The sequence below is a fragment of the Procambarus clarkii genome, chromosome 12 (assembly GCF_040958095.1).
Source record: "Procambarus clarkii isolate CNS0578487 chromosome 12, FALCON_Pclarkii_2.0, whole genome shotgun sequence".
Classification (NCBI taxonomy): Eukaryota; Metazoa; Arthropoda; class Malacostraca; order Decapoda; family Cambaridae; genus Procambarus; species Procambarus clarkii.
In genome coordinates, this window is record NC_091161.1 from 23,106,658 (window position 1) to 23,115,173 (window position 8,516).

An 8,516-nucleotide genomic window follows, 5' to 3' on the forward strand; every position below is an offset into this window, starting at 1 on the left:
ATCTTCCCAAAGTGGCCCGACTCCACAGTGGTTGCACACTTCCCGGTATTCTCATCTTGATCTTTAATTGATCTCATTTAAATTTCAATATAATAAGTTTATTGAGGTAAAATACACACAAAGGGATGAGGTAACTTATCCCTTTGTGTGTATTTTACCTCATCTTATGATGTGTGTAATAATTCACATGATCTATCCACTGACACTTTCTTTTGATATACTCATACATAAAGGCATTTAGTACGGCATCATTTTAAAATGACCCGGTATCACTGCAATCTTCTATTCCTCAGGATTTCCATCCGCTGAAATCATCCTGCTCTTAAGATAGCATATGTCAAGGAGACCTAGAACATACGCCAATACAGTTTTGATGTTTGAGTTCAGGTGCATGTAGGATGGAATTCTCGATTCAGTCTGGTCACCCTCAGTGGACACCAGTAACCCACAAAGACAAATGGTAGCAACAGCAACTAACACCAGGCTTGGACCAGCATTCCCTTGATCGGCTCCAAGCGGATGTTGGTGCAGAGGGAGAAAATTTGTCTGTAGCTCTCCCCCCCCTTCCTCCGCCCCCCCCCCCCCCTACCAGAGCGTGTGGGAGCATGGACGGACTGGAAGTGGTCACCATCAGGCCCACTACAGGGCTCTGGTACAACTCAGTAACACAGCTGGGACATCCTTCTTTTCCAATTCCTTTTTCTTTCCATCTTCACAGATTTGTATGCGAATTTTATCCCTTTGACTTGTCTCGTTTAACGAAAGATTTGTTCTTAATGATGTCTATTGAACATTTTGAACGACCAATGCCCTTTGGACTATGCACGTTGAAACATGATAGGTTTTTACACAGCACAGAGTAGGAGATACAAAACGCATAAGGGTTGTACAAGGTCACAATTGGCTTGTGAGTACTGTGATCAGCAGCGTAAAAAGCAAGCGATGGGGGAAAGACGAAAACTGGGACTCTGCTATCCAGCCCACTAGGTTGCATCACCACATTACCTTAGGAATGTACAGGGGAGGCAAGACAGGAGTAGTGACACGAGTGTACACAATCGTAACAAAGGGTTGTTTGTGAAGGAAGGAAGCTAATGGCGTCGTCGTTGTCACCGTAGGCGGCGCCGTGTCAGGCAATGAGTCACAATAACGTGGTTAAAGTAAGTTGACCAGACCACACACTAGAAGGTGAAGGGACGACGACGAAACGTTGTCGTCCCTTTACCTTCTAGTGTGTGGTCTGGTCAGCGGCGCCGTTGTCACCGTAGGCGTCCTCGGCATACACATGTGTGTTCATTTGAAAACTTTTTAAATTAAAAATTTCTTCTACTTCATAAACCTCGGTGCCGTAGGCGTTGTCGTCACTGTAGGCGTTGTCGTCACTGTAGGCGTTGTCGTCACCGTAGGCGTTGTCGTCACCGTAGGCGTTGTCGTCACCGTAGGTGTCCTTGGCATACACACGTGTGGGTGTGTGTGTGTGTCTGTACTCACATAGTTTGTTGGGATCGAACTGTCGAAAACCCAACACATTTAAAATAGGTTTGTTCTGAGTGTTTTTCTTATGCTTTGTAATATAATGGGGTACATTAATTTTTTCAGGTGTCAGCCTCAGCATGACCTATTGTCAGGTGCGACAGACGTGGTGCTGAGGTCTGACAAAGGACAAGAAATAGTTTTGGAAAAGACTGCATCATGGATATATTCGGCTATATCACGAAATTCATAAGAGTACATTATATACAATATAATACATGTATATATGTTAAGGCACTGTACATAATATGTACAGTTATATATATAACTTGAGACACTATGACTATGAGAAAGTCGTCACTCATCCGGTGATTCCTCCCACTTAAGGATCATCCACTTTTCCGGAATTAGTACCACTATCGGGAAACTGCGAGTTACCTCAACGCCGACCTCTATATATCAAAGACGGTGACTTCCACAACTTCAAAGACGTCTACCATGCCGCTAGGTCCTCGCGTCCTTTTCCTTGGTGAGGGTGGAGCATACTGTAACAGTTGGGTTCAGCTGGTCACACACACACACACACACACACACACACACACACACACACACACACACACACACACACACACACACACACACACACACACGGTCCAGATGTAATCGGACTCACTGAAACAAAACTCTCTGGAATCATAACGAATGCCGTGTTTCCCCAGGAGTATACAGTAATAAGGAAAGAGAGGGAAGGTAGAGGAGGAGGCGGAGTGGCCCTACTCATGAGAAGGGAATGGAGTTTTAAGGAGATGGCCATCCCGGGCTGTGAGGAGTTCAGAGACTACATAGCAGGCACCATAACAATGGGAGGACCAAGAATAGTAGTAGCAGTAATATACAACCCTCCACCAAATGACAGGAGACCCAGTCAAGAGTATGAAAACAACAACAAGGCAGTTAACACTATAATTGAGAGGGCAGCCTCTGCTGCCTGTAGAAATAGATCCCACCTGCTCATCATGGGCGACTTCAATCACGGAAAGATTGACTGGGAGAACAAGGAACCGCATGGAGGCGAGGATACGTGGAGAGCCAAACTATTGGAGGTGGTGACAAGCAACTTTTTAACGCAGCATGTCGGAGAACCCACAAGGATGAGAGGCAATGACGAACCAGCGAGACTCGACCTAGTCTTCACTCTGAACGACTCCGACATAAGAGAAATCGGTTTTGAGGACCCAGTAGGAATGAGCGACCACAGTGTACTGGTGTTTGAGTACTTGATTGAAGAAGGGTTATTGAACTCGAGGAGGGATACCGAAACCAAAAGGTTAGCATACCGAAAGGGAAACTATGAGGGGATAAGAAAATTCCTAACAGATATAGCATGGGAAACAGAGCTCAGGGGAAAGACGGCCCAAGATATGATGGATTACATCACGCAGAAGTGCAAGGACGCAGCAAACAAGTTTGTCCCAGTCCAAAAGGAAAACAGAGAAATGAAGATGAGAAACCCATGGTTTAATCAAAGATGTAGGCTAGCTAAGCAGCAAAGTAAAAGGGCATGGAGAAACTATAGGAATAACAGGACACTGGAGAGCAGAGAAAGATACCAGAATGCCAGGAATGAATATGTCAGGATGAGAAGAGAGGCAGAAAGACAATACGAAAATGACATCGCAAGCAAGGCAAAGACTCAGCCTAAATTGTTGCATAGCCACATTAGGAGAAAAACAACAGTAAAGGAACAGGTTATGAGATTAAGGATAGGGGCGGAAGGATTCACTACAAATGACAAGGAAGTGTGTGAGGAATTGAATAAGAAATTCCAGGAGGTCTTCACCTTAGAACAAGGAGAAATTCCAGAGGTAAGTGAGGGAATAGCTAACCAGGAACCACTGGAAGAGTTTGAGATTACCAGTGGGGAAGTAAGGAAGTGTTTACTAGAGTTGGACGTGACGAAGGCTATAGGCCCAGATGGAATCTCCCCTTGGGTTCTAAAGGAAGGAGCAAGAGAACTGAGCCTACCACTCTCCATAGTGTATAACAAATCACTGGCAACAGGGGAACTGCCAGATACTTGGAAAGCAGCTAACGTAGTCCCGATATACAAGAAAGGGGATAGACAGGAGGCACTGAACTACAGGCCAGTGTCCCTAACCTGCATACCATGCAAGCTGATGGAGAAGATTGTGCGAAAAAAACTAGTGGAGCATCTGGAGCGAAGGAACTTTGTAACACAGCATCAACATGGGTTCAGGGATGGCAGGTCCTGCCTCACAGGGTTACTTGAATTCTACGACCAGGCAACAAAAATAAGGCAAGAAAGAGAAGGGTGGGCAGACTGCATATTTTTGGATTGTCAGAAAGCCTTTGATACAGTGCCACACAAGAGGCTAGTGCGAAAGTTGGAGATGCAGGCTGGAGTGAGAGGGAAGGTACTCCGGTGGATAGAGGAATACCTAAGCAACAGGAAACAACGACTCTGTGTGAGGGGTGAAGTCTCAGATTGGCGAGACGTCACAAGTGGAGTCCCGCAGGGGTCAGTCCTTGGACCTATACTGTTTCTGGTATATGTAAATGATCTCCCAGAGGGTATAGATTCGTTCCTCTCAATGTTTGCCGACGATGCAAAAATTATGAGGAGGATTGAAACAGAGGATGATAGGAGGCTACAAGATGACCTGGATAGACTGAGTGAATGGTCCAACAAATGGCTGTTGAAGTTCAACCCGAGTAAATGCAAAGTAATGAAACTAGGCAGTGGAAACAGGAGGCCAGGCACAGGATACAGAATAGGAGATGAAGTACTTAATGAAACAGACAGAGAGAAAGATCTAGGAGTTGATATCACACCAAACCTGTCTCCTGAAGCCCACATAAAGAGAATAACGTCTGCGGCATATGCGAGGCTGGCTAACATCAGAACGGCGTTCAGGAACCTGTGTAAGGAATCATTCAGAATCTTGTACACCACATATGTAAGACCAATCCTGGAGTATGCGGCCCCAGCATGGAGCCCGTACCTTGTCAAGCACAAGACGAAGCTGGAAAAAGTCCAAAGGTATGCTACTAGACTAGTCCCAGAACTAAGAGGCATGAGTTATGAGGAAAGGCTGCGGGAAATGCACCTCACGACACTGGAAGACAGAAGAGTAAGGGGGGACATGATCACAACCTACAAAATCCTCAGGGGAATCGACCGGGTAAACAAGGACGAACTTTTCAACACTGGTGGGACGCGAACAAGGGGACACAGGTGGAAGCTGAGTACCCAAATGAGCCACAGAGACGTTAGAAAGAACTTTTTCAGTGTCAGAGTAGTTAGCAAATGGAATGCATTAGGAAGTGATGTGGTGGAAGCTGACTCCATTCACAGTTTCAAATGTAGATATGATAGAGCCCAATAGGCTCAGGAATCTGTACACCAGTTGATTGACGGTTGAGAGGCGGGACCAAAGAGCCAGAGCTCAACCCCCGCAAGCACAATTAGGTGAGTACAATTAGGTGAGTACACACACACACACACACACACACACACACACACACACACACACACACACACACACACACACACACACACACACACACACACACACACACACACACACACACACACACACACACACACACACACACACACACGCGCGCGCACGCACGCACGCGCGCGTACGTACGTGTGACGACTGGATGTCGACGCGATGGAGGGGAGTAGATTTCTGTTCAGTTCATTCTCCGACCAGCACTCATTGCCTCGCCCGGTGATTCTGATTGGCTAACAGAAATTCCCGCCACCGGACGAGCCACACCGTGCTGACCGTTAACGACCTTCACGGTCGTTAACCTTGTTCTTCCTGTAATATTGAAAGTATTACTATTAATATAAGTGCCTGTTTTTATGCGACGCAATAACACGACAAAGTATTCCATAACACTCCTCCCCCCTTAAGAGTGTTATCTCGGAGCATTCAGACTAATTTTCTTCACCGAATGTAGCACTATCCCTTTTGCGTCCATCATATTAAGTTTTAACTCATTCTAGTCATGACATGTCTTATCAGACATACCTTATCATTTTGTAGACATGGTGCCGTACCTACTGACCACTGATCTTTGGCGTACAGGATCTCCTTTGCCTCCAACTGCACACACAATCTGTTTTAACAACAAATCATCTTTATAAGTATATAAAAAATACCAACCCGTTCTCGCACTTTCGTATAGTCAATATTGACTTATTAAATACGTGCATGTGACGTACTAAACATACTAGTTTTCCTTGAAAAGCTTCATAGAAAACACCGACTTTATCTAACCTTAGTATGTTAAGATAAGCATCTTATTGCTTCGTAATTACAATTTTTACTTAACCTATTATAGGTATAGGTTAAGTAATAATTGTAATTACAAAGTAATAAGATGCTTATCTTAACATACTAAGAAGGTTAGGTAAGGTCGGTGTTTTCTATGAAGCTTTTCAAGGTAAACTAGTATGTTCAGTATGTCACATATGCACGTATTTAATAAGTCAAAATTGACTGTAAGAAAGTGCGAGAACAGGTTGAAAAATACATAGGTACGTTTTCAGAACACAGCGCTTTGGACGGTGTGGCTAATGCACAAGTACTTTCCTGATGTCTATCGTCCCTCATCACTTTACTATTTCTTATTTTCTTTTCTAAAACGTCTTGATTCACACTTCCATCTACTGCCATTATACTTCCGTCTCCTGTCGTCATACTTCACTCCCTCGTCTTCACCGACGATCTTCCCTTTCGTCTCCTCATTTATCCGAGACTTCGTCTTCGACTTCCATCGAATCCTCGGTTTTCTCTATTCCTCCATGCTTGTATCATCATCTTCTCACACTTCTTACCTCTATACAACTCCATTTCTTCTCCTTCACGTTTTCTGTGAAACATGTCCAACTCCTGACATCTCAAACAACTTAACTCCATTATCCCTATGCTTCTGTGCTCGTGGACCAACCTGACGCTCTACTTCCGTCCTCGGTCTGTCCACATCCTTCCTTCTGCTCAGCACAGTTGCATTCACCTTCCGACTCTTACTTTCAACGGGCTTGGCTCTAGGAAGCGCTGGAGCAGGTTTTCCCGCTCTTTGACAAGATAAAAAAGTTCTGAAATACCTTTTACATCTGCGGCCATACCTGGCCAATGAAAATGCTCTTGTATTTTCCTAAGTGTCTTATGGACACCGAGATGTCCCGCCATTTCTAATGCATGGCAACTTCCAGTACAGAGTTCCTATAACCTTGAGGTACAATCACTTGATCCTTTTCAACCCAGTCTTTGTCAGCTGGCGCATGGTCTGATCGCCATTTTCGCATCAAAACCCCTGTCGTCCAGGTAATAGTAAGTGGGTGACGTGATACAAGCATTTCCTCCCTTAGCTTCCTTGATATATTTCTCAAATTCTAATTTCTGGGCAGCAATAAAATCTGGTTTGCTTACCTTTATGTGGGATGGTAATTGTGGTCTTACTTCCACTCTCGCTGTACTTGGTGCTGCATGTTCCTCAAACAATCCTTTTAGCCAAAATCCACCTCTTCCTCCTCTGCAGAAGATACGTCCAGCCTCTCTGGCACATCTTAGTCGAGCACTCTGTGCTCGGGTTACGACGCAGGCCGGATATACTAACATTTAATCATCTTCCGAGGGATCATCCAGAATACTGGCGAGCGTTATGTTATCACATTTATCATCTTCCAAATTGTTTTGATGACCGTTTGGTATATCACTGCGCAGTACCTCTGGCAACACACTTGAACCACACAAATCGTTGCCCAAGATGACGTGTACTCCAGGAATGGGTATGTCCGAGCACACTCCCAACATCACTTCATCTGTAAAGTAATCAGAGGTTAGCTTTACTGTACACACAGGTATATCCATCTCTGAATTTATACCTGTACCTTAATGATTTGTCCGTTTATACAAGATGTGTATTCAGGGATCAGGCTTTTCAGTATTAAGCTCTGATTCGCTCCTGTGTCACGTAATATTGTGACTTGTTGGTCAGGCTGACCCCCAATACTCGCCATACCTTTGCTAATGAAAGGGTTATATCCTTTCGTAATGAAACGTCATCACCTGGGGCAATTCCTCTTTTAAACTCTTATACAGACGACTGTATTTACTTTACTGTGAGGGACACCACTCTCCTGCCTTGCCTACGCTCTCTACTGAAGTGTCCAGGCTTGTTACATGTGTAGCATATTACCTGAGAAGGAATCCTCGTCCTCTCGAACTACGTTGTCCATTATAATAGGATTCGCCACGTCTCCATTGTCCTGTACCTCGATTTCTAGACGATGTTGTACTTCCTCCCTGACCTGAGGGTGCGCTAGCCTGAACCTCTAATGCGCCACCTCCCGACGGAGAAAATTCCACATACCCCTGACTTTCTGGTTATAGGCTTGCCGTATATCCACGACCATCTCCACTGTTCCACGTATACTGTCTTTTACTACCCTGCAACTTTGCGTGACCTTTTTCTTTGTTCCTAGAGACTTCTGTAAGCTTCCGTAATTACATCTGCTTTGTTCGCTGCTTCTAAGTTTTTTTATTCCTGCTTCTTGAACCTTAAACCTGGTGTCTGAGTCACCATCTCCAAGAATTTTCCATTAACATCAATTGTTTTAAGTCTTCGACCCCCCCCGCGCAGCTCGTTGATGCCGTGAGGGGGCATAGTGGGTGGCTGCCGGAGTGTGATGCTCCTTGGGACAGTCCTCTGTCCTTTTCTAGCCTTGCACTCCTGCTGCTGTCTTCTCTAATTGTGCCGGATCGCTTTTCCTTTTCCTTATATTTCGTTTTTCTCCCCCCTCTTCTCTATCTGCTTGTCGTTTCCTGCCGAACCTTTTGCTTGTTTTGGATTATTTCTTTGGACTTCTTCTATTTTTGACGCCGGGTGCTTGAGGAGGCATACTCTTGCACCGTAGAACTGTAGAACGGGTCCTTTAATCCAGTTCATCCAATAGTTGTCGAGATCCAGCATTGGCTGTTTCTTGTTCACAGTAAATTTAAGTC

General features: G+C 44.8%; 1 pseudogene; it reads right to left on the minus strand.

Annotated features, from left to right (window-relative positions):
- Positions 1-311: 311 nt before the first annotated feature.
- On the minus strand, positions 312-1,096 carry LOC138364114 (motile sperm domain-containing protein 1-like; annotated as a pseudogene).
- Positions 1,097-8,516: the final 7,420 nt, after the last annotated feature.